We start from the raw sequence: 10,563 nt of genomic DNA on the forward strand, positions 1-10,563 counted from the left end.
TTGACTAGTGACAATTGATTATCCTCATATATTTCCATGGGAAAAGTTCACAGTGGTATGGGGTTGTTTTTGCTTTGTTTTATTTACATACACCTGTTAACTTTAAGTATGCCTGTAGACAAACCACAAGGTAAACATTTTGTTGCTGTGTGTGTCTTGATGAGCTATGATTTACAAATACTGTATATGTGCTTAGGTTCCCCAGGAAGCCATCACACTTTCCTTCCCACTGTGGTTTTGGGAGCATGAAGGCGTTGCTTACTCCCTTTGTCTGGTTCACTGTATGTAGGCTGGGAGTGTCTGCTGATGTCTTGGAGTGCTGTCTCCTAGAACAGGAGGAATAAGATTGAGGTAAGGCTCAGCCTGTTTGAAATTCCTTGCCTCTTAATTATTACTGCGTAAATTATATTTGAATGCTTTTTTGCTTTAATTGTTAATCTCCATTCCTATCTAGTTAAATGAAATTCTGTCCTTTGCTCTCTTCTCTCTCTGTATGTATTTTGGCCAAAAATAAATGAAGAGGTTTAAAATCAAGACACTTAGGTAATAAATAAATTCTTTGAAGTATCTTTCATTTTTCCATCTGGAATATTCACTTAATCAAATAAAATGAAAACTGCTTTATTTTGTTGCTTTGAAGGCAAACTGATTGCTGAAAAATGTTTTGACTACCTCTTAGTCAGATGGATAACCTCAGAAACTCTTGGAAAGAAGGCTTAGAGTGTTTGATTTCTTTGGAAAGATTCTGAGGTGTCTAGTACAATGGAAAGAGCATGATCTTTGGGGTCATCCCATCTCTACCTCTTGCTTGCTTTTTGACCTGCATAAGCTGTTAACCTCTCTGAGCCTTGTTTTTTAATTTAATTTAATTTTTTTCAGTCTGTGAAATGGGGTTAAAATAACCTCTGCAGGTTGTAGTGAGGACTGGAGATGAGGGCCTGGTGCTTAATGGGTGGTCAGTGCTTGCTGTTAGTAGTAGGTTGTGTATATCATTATGTGGGAGTTACTGTTCTCAGTAGTATTAGTAATAAGAGTGTGGCTGGGTGCTATGCATGGATGAGAGGTTCAATTTCCTTGTCTGGTGAGAAAGGCAGCCTTCTGTCTACACCTGTTGGCACCCTGGACAGGTGAGAGAATTGTTGAGGTAGTCTTTATCCAGTACTGGTGGCCGGGAGTCAACACTATAAAGTCCAAGGTCATTCCTGGCACGGGTAGGTTTTTTCCTGGCAGTTTCTATGGAGAAGGCAGGAGGTAACTGGCATGTCCTTGTTTTGGGAACAGTGGGCATTCCCAGTGACAGAGTGCTGGAGTATGCCAGGCAGCATATTCTGTGTGGCCCCTGATCAGAATATTTCTCCAGCTTTCTTCCATTGGCATCAGATACCTGACTTTGGTCTTTTTGCCTGGAAGGCTCCAGATGCTGGAGAGATTTGTCGTCTTTCTCTAATTTGGGCTAGTTTGATAGAATCTAGCACTCTGTTCAGAAATGTTTTTGATGAACAGAAGGTTCACAGGCTTTGTTATAGAATTGTTCAGTTTTATTTTTTCCCTGTGAAAGGGGGGAATAAAGTAGAGAGAAAAATAAGTATGATCCAGACAGAAATGATTCAAAGTAACTGGCCCTAAATCTCTTACAGTCTTCCTTAGTCAAATTCCCCCTCTGTTTGGGGTGGTCTTTAACTTCAGTTAAAAGTAAATAATACTCCTCTGGCCTCAAAATACACGAACATCTAGATCCTGATATGTCTCTACTTCAACAACTCACAAAGACCTTTATGACCTGGCCTTTTTGGTATCTTCCTTTCTAGTCCCTCTTCTGCCACAATTCCTCTGTCACTTTATTTTTTTATTATTATTATTATTTTTTTTTTTTGCGGTACGTGGGCCTCTCACTGTTGTGGCCTCTCCTGTGGAGCGCAGGCTCAGCGGCCATGGCTCACGGGCCCAGCCACTCCACGGCATGTGGGATCTTCCCGGACCGGGGCACGAACCCGTGTCCCCTGCATCGGCAGGCGGACTCTCAACCACTGCGTCACCAGGGAAGCCCTCCTCTGTCACTTTAGGCTCCAGTTATAGTGAGCTCCTTGAATGTCCCAGCATTCTCAGGTTATTTCTCCTACTAATTTTCCTCCAGTTCTAGTGCTTGTTTGACTCTTAGGCTTGAATTTAGTAGGAATTCAGGCACCATCACTTAAAACTCTTCCTTGATTCTTCCCAGATTAGGCTGCATGCCTTTCCTTTGTATGGCATTGCAATCTGTGAAAGCTTCTTTCATAATCACTGTACTCTTAACTTTGGGTATTTTTGTGTGTTTTCTGTGCCTATGTTGTGACCTACGTGAGGGCAGGACCTCGTCTTGTTTAACTGTATATCCCAGTATCTAAACATTTCTGATACAGAAGTAGCTACTCAATAAATGTTTAGTGAAGAAATGAATGACCTCTGCATGTAAAATATCATGAAATCATTCCTTGTGGAGCTGGTGATGTGATGAGAGTTCTGATTTCATGGGTGCCTTAGATCCTGGCTGAAGCAGTGCTTCTGCCTTTGTATTTCCAGGATGCTAAAAGCAATACATAATTTTGCTGTGAAAATGTGTTGCTTATTCCGTATGTTTATGGTTTTGATGCTGGGGAGCTATTACTTGCTCTCTTTAGGTCTTGGCAAAAGTTTCCTTTGGAAGAGAATGTGACAGTTCTTTATGGGTATTATCTAGATCTTCCACTGGCCATTTACTGCTCTGAGCAATTTGTCCTCATGTGTGAAGAACAGTGACTAGTCAGTTTGGGCTACAAGGTCTCTAGACAGCTACTTCCAGCCTGGGTGTGGGTAATGGATTTAACACGAGGATGTTGTGACTTTTGTCAGCTGAGGGACTTTTTGAAGATCCAGCTGAGCTCAATGTGGCCATATTCAGGATATAAGATCATTTGCCCAAACTTTATTTAGGAATTTGAACTCAGTGATTATGAAATTATCTGTATTAGTCCTTTGTTCAGCCTAATACTGTACTAACACTGAAATTGATATATTAGTTCTTTGTTAGGAAGCTCTGTGTTGTGAGTTATTAACCTAGAAGTAATGGAATTGTGCCAATTCATTTAGTCACCCTCTTGGTTCTTCTTAGTGGTAAAATAACTTGAGAATATACTACCTAAATTACTTTGAATTAATTTTCATGGTTGATCAGACCACATAGGAATCCCACTGTCCAGGTGTAAGGAACTCTATTGAAGCCTACCTAATGCGGTTATTCTTTCATGTAGGTGACAAACATAACAGACTGAAGAAAAGGAAAGCATTAAAAGTAACTGTAGTTAAAGATAAAAATTGACATGAGATAAAAAGGAAAACTGAAACAAAGCATAAGGCACTTTAAATGTGGCAAGCAACTGTTAAATTGAAGAAATTTGTGAGCAGTGTTGAAATCTTGTGAAGAAAATTGTTATATAGGTTAAAAGCAATAAAAACATGGACAATTTCAGCCAGCATAGGCACATTGAAGGTGCTAGCACCCATTTATGGTTTTATAGCACCATTGATGAAAGTGATATATAGGTAGAATAGAAAAATGTTTGCTTTACTATGATAAGTATACGTATACCTTTCATATGTATGATATTATAGTTTTATAAAACACTTTGATGTACATTTTACTTTACTACATCCTCCCAGCAACACTGTGAGGCAGATATCCCTATTTTATAGATGAAGAAGCAAACACAAAGAGGTGAAGTGGCTTGCTTTCAAGTTCACAAAGCCAATAAGAAAAAAAGGTGGGACTTGATGCCAGGTTTTCTAAGTTTAGGGCCTTTTTTAACGTCCTCATGAGATATTGTTAGGGCTTCAGTTTGGGGTGACAGTCACTCCTTATTCCAGGCTTCTGGCCAGTAGAGGATACACACAAAGAAGGTAGTGCCACACAGGGAGTAGAGCTTCTGCTCTATTAACAGCAGCCTAGTAACTCTGCAAGAGCTGGGTGTGGGGGGAACCTAGATGGAGCCTCCACCTTCCTCACAGATCCCTTACGGGTTATGAGAAACACCCAAAACCAGGTGGAGAGTTTTTGCCCTTGAAGCCCAGTGACACAAATTGGGATCTTCCTCCTAATCTAATGATGTTTAGAAATTGGAAGAAAAATGGAAATTTGGGAAAGAATCCTTTAAGTGTGATTCTGGATTGAGCTTAGGCTCTTTGTTATTGTGCCATCCACTCTCACTGTCTTCCCCCACCCTATCTCTCTACCTTTCTCTTCTCTACTGTTTCACCCACCTCCCACCTTAGTTTGGATGCTGGTTTGCCATGGTCCACAGTTATATTGCTGCCCTCCCCAGGTCTGAGAACCTGCTTGAACCTTTGCACTCTGCCAGTTGCCAACCCTGAATTCTCTCCCCTGGTTTCTTTCGCTGCCCCTAGGCTGCCCAGTGTTTCTGGGGAGTCAGGAAAATGGGCTGCTTTGGTTGACAGCAGTTCCCACTGCCTCACTTCAGTTGAGCTGTCTCTGCCCCTCCGGGTGCTCTTGTGCTGCATTCTCAGTGTCCCAGTTCCCAAAGCAGCTGTTTGCACGTTTTGCAAGGCTGTTTTTCCCTCAGGCCCTAGACCTGCTCTCTGTCTGCCTCATTCTTGACCTGTGACTTCACTTTAGGGCTTGTGCTCACTAATTTTTTTCCCCTTTCCTTTCTATTATGGCACTTTCATTACTCTTGCTTTTGGAAATTCCTTGACTTTTTTCCTGATTATGCAAGTAATATATGAGCACAGTAAAATTCAGGCATTTTTATTTTTATTTTATTTTATTTTATTTTAAGTTTTTTCGGTTTACCCTTCCCCCTCCCCGGAGACATTTTTATTTTTTTTTGTTTGTTTGTTTGTTTGTTTTTTAACATCTTTATTGGGGTATAATTGCTTTACAATGGTGTGTTAGTTTCTGCTTTATAACAGAGTGAGTCAGTTATACATATATATATGTTCCCATATCTCTTCCCCCGGAGACATTTTTAAATAAGGAAAGGAACCCATAATCCCATGTCTCAATGTTAACCACTATCATGAATTTGGTTTATATATATCCACACTTTTTTCCACTATGTATGCTGACATGGATGTGTTTGTGCTTCTGTATGTGTGTGAGATAAAGTAATTCCTTTTTACAGAAATGGAATAACAGTATATCTACTTTTCTATAATTTGCTTTCTGTCTTCATTTAATGCCTTTATTTTGGGCATTTTCCCATGTTTTGGACACATATCTATCTTTTAATAGTTACGTAGTTAATTTCTATCAATTTTCCTAGTCCCCTGGTGATAGCCATTTGTTTCTTTTTCTCTGCAGTTACAAGCATCTTTGTAAATATATCTTCGTATCTTCTGTACTCTGTATACTTCTTAGGATAAATTCCTACAAGTGGAGTTTCTGTATCAAAAGTTATGCATGTTTAAAATTTTACTAGATATTATCACATAACTTTTTTTTTTTTTTTTTTTGCGGTATGTGGGCCTCTCACTGTTGTGGCCTCTCCTGTTGCGGAGCACAGGCTCCGGGCGCGCAGGCCATGGCTCACGGGCCCAGCTGCTCCGCGGCATGTGGGATCTTCCCGGACCGGGGCACGAACCTGTGTCCCCTGCATCGGCAGGCGGACTCTCAACCACTGCGCCACCAGGGAAGCCCTGTCACATAACTTTTGAAAGATTATATCAATTTATATTTCTCCTTTAACACTGAACATTGTTAATAAATTTAATCTTTGACAATTGAAACCTAGATAACTTTTATTTACATTTCCTTAAATGTAAGTGATGAGCATCTTTTCATGTTTTTGTTTCATATATAGATTCATTGATCAATTAATTGATTGATTACTCAGTTATCTTCTTTCTAGCATCTTCCTATCCTCCCTCTGTCCCCTTTTTGTTTTTACCTACATACAAGGTAGACCCATAGTAACCTGACCTCTCATGCCATCCTAGCCCTCTCCTTCCTGTCCCTTTTATCTAAAATGCAGTTTTACTGCCATTTCCTCACTACTTGCTTTATCTATATCTCTTAATCCTTTGTGGTCTGGGTTCTGGTCCTGTTTTTCTCCTGAATAGTATCTCTGAGTGAATTCCTTGTTGCCCAGACAAAAATTTTTTTCTTGATGTTTGTTCTCCCTTGTTTTGACTAATTCCCCATTCCCTACCATCTTTGCAGGGAGGGAAGCTGCATGTGAGTGGACTTTTTATTATGGAAAATTTCAAACATACAACAGCAGGGATTATAGTATAATGAACCCCATGGACCCATCACTCAATTTCAATAGTGACCAATATTTCCCCAATTTTTTCTTTCAATTGTCTTTCCCACCTTTTTTTTTTTGCTGTTGTTGGCATATTTTAAAGCTAAATCTCAGACTTTGTCACTGAGTGTGTGTCTCTAACTAATAAGAATATTTTTTTTCTTAAACACCATTACCTTGCCATTTTCTACCCTGATAAAAATTAACGTTTCCTTAATAGTGAGGACTTGATATTTAATCCTGGCTTTGATACCTGCTGTTTAACTTGGGCAATTTTTAAACTTGTTTTCTCATCTTGAAATGCAGTGAGATAATGATGATAATGCTGCCTAATAGGGTGGTTGTGAGGTTACCTCATTTATTCCCACATGAAGTGCTTAGCACCGTGCTTTACCTACGTGGGGGCTCAAACATTTTTTGCATTTACTCTGTCTTCATCTATCCATTCATTCAGCAGATATTTATGGAACACATATCTGTCAGCTGAAGAGGAGGGACTGACCTTGGCTTCTAAGATTCTGCACTATCCTGATTCTCTGCCTGCCTCTCAGATGTTTAAAAACCCCTTCCTGGGCTTCCCTGGTGGCGCAGTGCTTGAGGGTCCGCCTGCCGATGCAGGGGACGCGGGTTCGTGCCCCGTTTCGGGAGGATCCCGCGTGCCGCGGAGCGGCTGGGCCCGTGAGCCATGGCCGCTGAGCCTGCGCGTCCGGAGCCTGTGCTCCGCAAATGGGAGGGGCCGCGACGGTGAGAGGCCCGCATAACGCAAGAAAAAAAAAAAAAAAAACCCCTTCCTTTTTCCTCCTCGATGTGGATGTAACCCAGGTTTGTTGTTTTTTCTTTTCTATTCCCTCTGTAGTCTGACCCTCAGAAATCTAGCTCTTTCACTCCCACCACTTCAGGCTATCCAAGTGACTCAATTCTATAACCCTGGTTTCTTTACCAAGCAAGAAACCCACATTTCATCCTGGCTTTTAGACATGTCTTTCTGGTCATGGGAATGAGTGTAAAGTGCCCTGAACTGAGTCTGCCTACCAGGGCTTCACTCAATCTTGCCATGAACTCCATGGCTTGGGCAGTTCAGTCACCTCTCTTGATCTTGGTGTCCTCAGTCAGAAGGATGGTAGGGCTGGATTAGAGTCTGAAGTCCTGTGCAGCTTTAAAAGCCTCTCAGCTGTGAGAAGGTGGTTTCAGAAAAGTCCTGCTCAGCATATGTGGGACCACGTGCATCATTCTACTCCCCAAACAAGTTTCTGGCTTTTCCCATCTGGCCTCTCTCAGGATATCCAGGCTTCATCCTATGGCTTTTCCCTTTCATTTGTTTTCAACATAGGGCCAGTTATCCTGTGGCTAGTTCTTCAGTTAATCCTGACTCCTGGCTCTTCCAGAAACATACATTTAGCACTTTTCAGCTTTGTGTCTGTATTCACATTGTTTTCTTTGGCTGTCCTATTCACATTGTTTCTCCTGAACCTGTGTTCTGGCCGATTGAATTTCTGACCATCTTTCTAGACTAAGTTCAGGTGACAGCTTCATCCACATTGGAAGTGAGTCCTCCCTCTTCTGACTCTCATGACTGGCAGTACATCAGTAACATTTCACAGTATGCCTGGTGCTTCAGCTATTTGTGTGTGTAAGCTTTTCTTCCCTCCTAGTGTAATCTCCTTGAGTATAGGTACCACGTTTACACTGCATGTAATTTTGCATCCTACAGTGTCCAGCACAATTCTTTGTACTAAGAGTTTGCAATAAATACTGATTGAATAAGTGACTGAGCTAAAGTAGACTTTGCTTCAAGTTAAGAACACTTAAGGAAATGTTTTTATTTTTATTTTATTTATTTTTTATTTTTTTATTTTTTGCGGTACGTGGGCCTCTCACTGTTGTGGCCTCTCCCGTTGCAGAGCACAGGCTCCGGACGCACAGGCCCAGCGGCCATGGCTCACGGGTCTAGCCACTCCGCAGTATGTGGGATCTTCCCAGACCAGGGCACGAACCCATGTCCCCTGCATCGGCAGGCGGACTCTCAACCACTGTACCACCAGGGAAGCCCTTTATTTATTTTTTAATAAATTTATTTATTTATTTATTTTTGGCTGCGTTGGGTCTTCGTTGCTGCACGCAGGCTTTCTCTAGTTGCGGTGAGTGGGGGCTACTCTTCGTTGCAGTGTGCGGGCTTCTCATTGCAGTGGCTTCTTTTGTTGTGGAACACGGGCTCTAGGCGCATGGGCTTCAGTATTTGAGGCACGCAGGCTCTAGAGCACAGGCTAAGTAGTTGGGGCGCAAGGGCTTCAGTATTTGAGGCACGCAGGCTGTAGAGCACAGGCTAAGTAGTTGTGGCGCAAGGGCTTAGTTGCTCCGCGGCATGTGGGATCTTCCCGGACCAGGGCTCGAACCTGTGTCCCCTGCATTGACAGGCGGATTTTTAACCACTGCGCCACCAGGGAAGCCCAAGGAAATGTTTTTAAACCTAAAAGGCCGAGCTTGTGAAATGGTACTAATTCAGGTACTAATTCCTTGACCTCAAAATTCAAAGAATCCTCTGCTTTCCTGTCCTGTCTCAGAGTTGGGAAGATTTTCCAACTCTTTGGGTAATACAGTTTAGCTTCTCCAAAGCATAGCTCGTCATACTACATACTGTCATCATGGAATAGCTAAAGGTAATCACCAACATTAATTGAAAGCTAACTTACCGTGTGCTAGGCAATATGCTAATTATTTTTTTCACTTAATTAAAAGAAAGTCTTACATACGTACTGTTATTCTCATTTTATAAGTAAATCTAGGTTTAGAGAAATTAAGTAACTTCTTTAGTATTCCTTAGTTACAAAGTGGCAGTGCTGGGACTCTGACCCAGGCCATCTCGTCCCAGAGCCTTTATTCTTCACTAGTGTGCTGCTTTCCTGTCCAAAGCATGTTTACTACCAGTTGGCTCTTTTATGTTTATTTTCTAGAACTTATCAAATATCTTGCATGGATTTTTTCATTTCTCCCCACCAAACCAGCCATCCCTCTACTGTTCTTTCTGATTTTGGTGAAGGGTACGACAGACTTCAAGCCTCAGTTTCATATATAATTTTTCCTTTTCCTTCCTGTGACTTTTCCTTGGTAATGCCTTACCCCTTCTCCATTCTTTCTGGTTTCTTTCCTCTTAACCCAGGGCCTCCAGGTATAGTCCTGGATTATGATGGTTGATTTTCCTTTCTTCATTCTCTCATTTTTATAGTCCTTCTGAAAGGGCTGTCTGTCACCCATTTCTCTCCAGTTAAAAATCCTTCTGCTGTTCCTGTAGCTGGGGTTCCTAAAGCCAGTTTTCAAATAGTGCTCCACATAGTTACCAGTGTTCTTTTTTTTTTTAATATTTATTTATTTATTTATTTGGTTGCACCAGGTCTTAGTTGAGGCAGGCGGGCTCCTTAGTTGTGGCATGCATGTGGTATCTAGTTCCCTGACCAGGGATCGAACCCGGGCCCCCTGCACTAGAAGTGTGGAATCGTTGCGCCACCAGGGAAGTCCCACCAGTGTTCTTTTTAAATTGGGAATTCAGATAATGCCACTTCCCTGCTTGAGACCCTTTAGTGGCTCCCACTGGGGGCACATGGACTGTGGGAAGGATTACATGGAGACAGATACTGAGGCCACTTCCGAGCTCAGCAGAGAAGGGCTCGATGGCATAATAGTTATGTCTGCCTGAGGTGCAGACAGGAGAGTGGTGCCAAGTGCCACATATTTGCCAGTTTTTATATAGGACGAAGTTCAGACTCCTAAACAAAGTCCTCCGGAGACTGCTGGATCAAGATCTGGCCTGTCTACTTCTCACAGTTTCCCCATTTACTCCCCCAGCCTCTATTCCTATGGAACTGTACTTTTGCATATGTCATTCCCTCTCTCTGAATGACTTCATCAGTCTCTTCTTTTTTTTTTTTTTGAATTTTATACAGCAGGTTCTTATTAATTATCCATTTTATACATATTAGTGTATACATGTCAATCCCAATCTCCCACACCACTGCCCCACCCCACCCCCCACCACTTTCCCCCCTTGGTGTCCCTATGTTTGTTCTCTACATCTGTGTCTCTATTTCCATCAGTCTCTTTTTAAGGAAAGAAGACATTGTCCTTTGACGTTCAGATCTGTTGCCTCCTCTGGGAAGTCTTCACCAGCCTTTCCACGCAAAATTATTTCCTTCTCTGTCCTGTAGAACCTTTTCCTTCCTCCCTCCCTCCCTTCCTTTGAAATATAATTCACATACCATAAATTTCCACCATTTTTTTTTTTTTTTTTTTGCGG

General features: G+C 41.8%; 1 protein-coding gene across 1 annotated transcript in view; it reads left to right on the forward strand.

The window, feature by feature from the left end:
* The first annotated feature begins 280 nt into the window (after positions 1–280).
* RAD54L2 (RAD54 like 2) overlaps positions 281–10,563 on the forward strand; it is an 89,122-nt gene continuing 78,839 nt past the window's right edge. Inside the window, exon 1 of the mRNA XM_007451824.1 lies at positions 281–351. The gene's annotated coding sequence lies outside the window, so the exon portion shown is untranslated. The remainder of the gene's footprint in view (positions 352–10,563) is intronic.

The sequence above is a fragment of the Lipotes vexillifer genome, unplaced genomic scaffold, assembly GCF_000442215.2.
Source record: "Lipotes vexillifer unplaced genomic scaffold, Lipotes_vexillifer_v1.1 scaffold500, whole genome shotgun sequence".
Taxonomy (NCBI): Eukaryota; Metazoa; Chordata; class Mammalia; order Artiodactyla; family Lipotidae; genus Lipotes; species Lipotes vexillifer.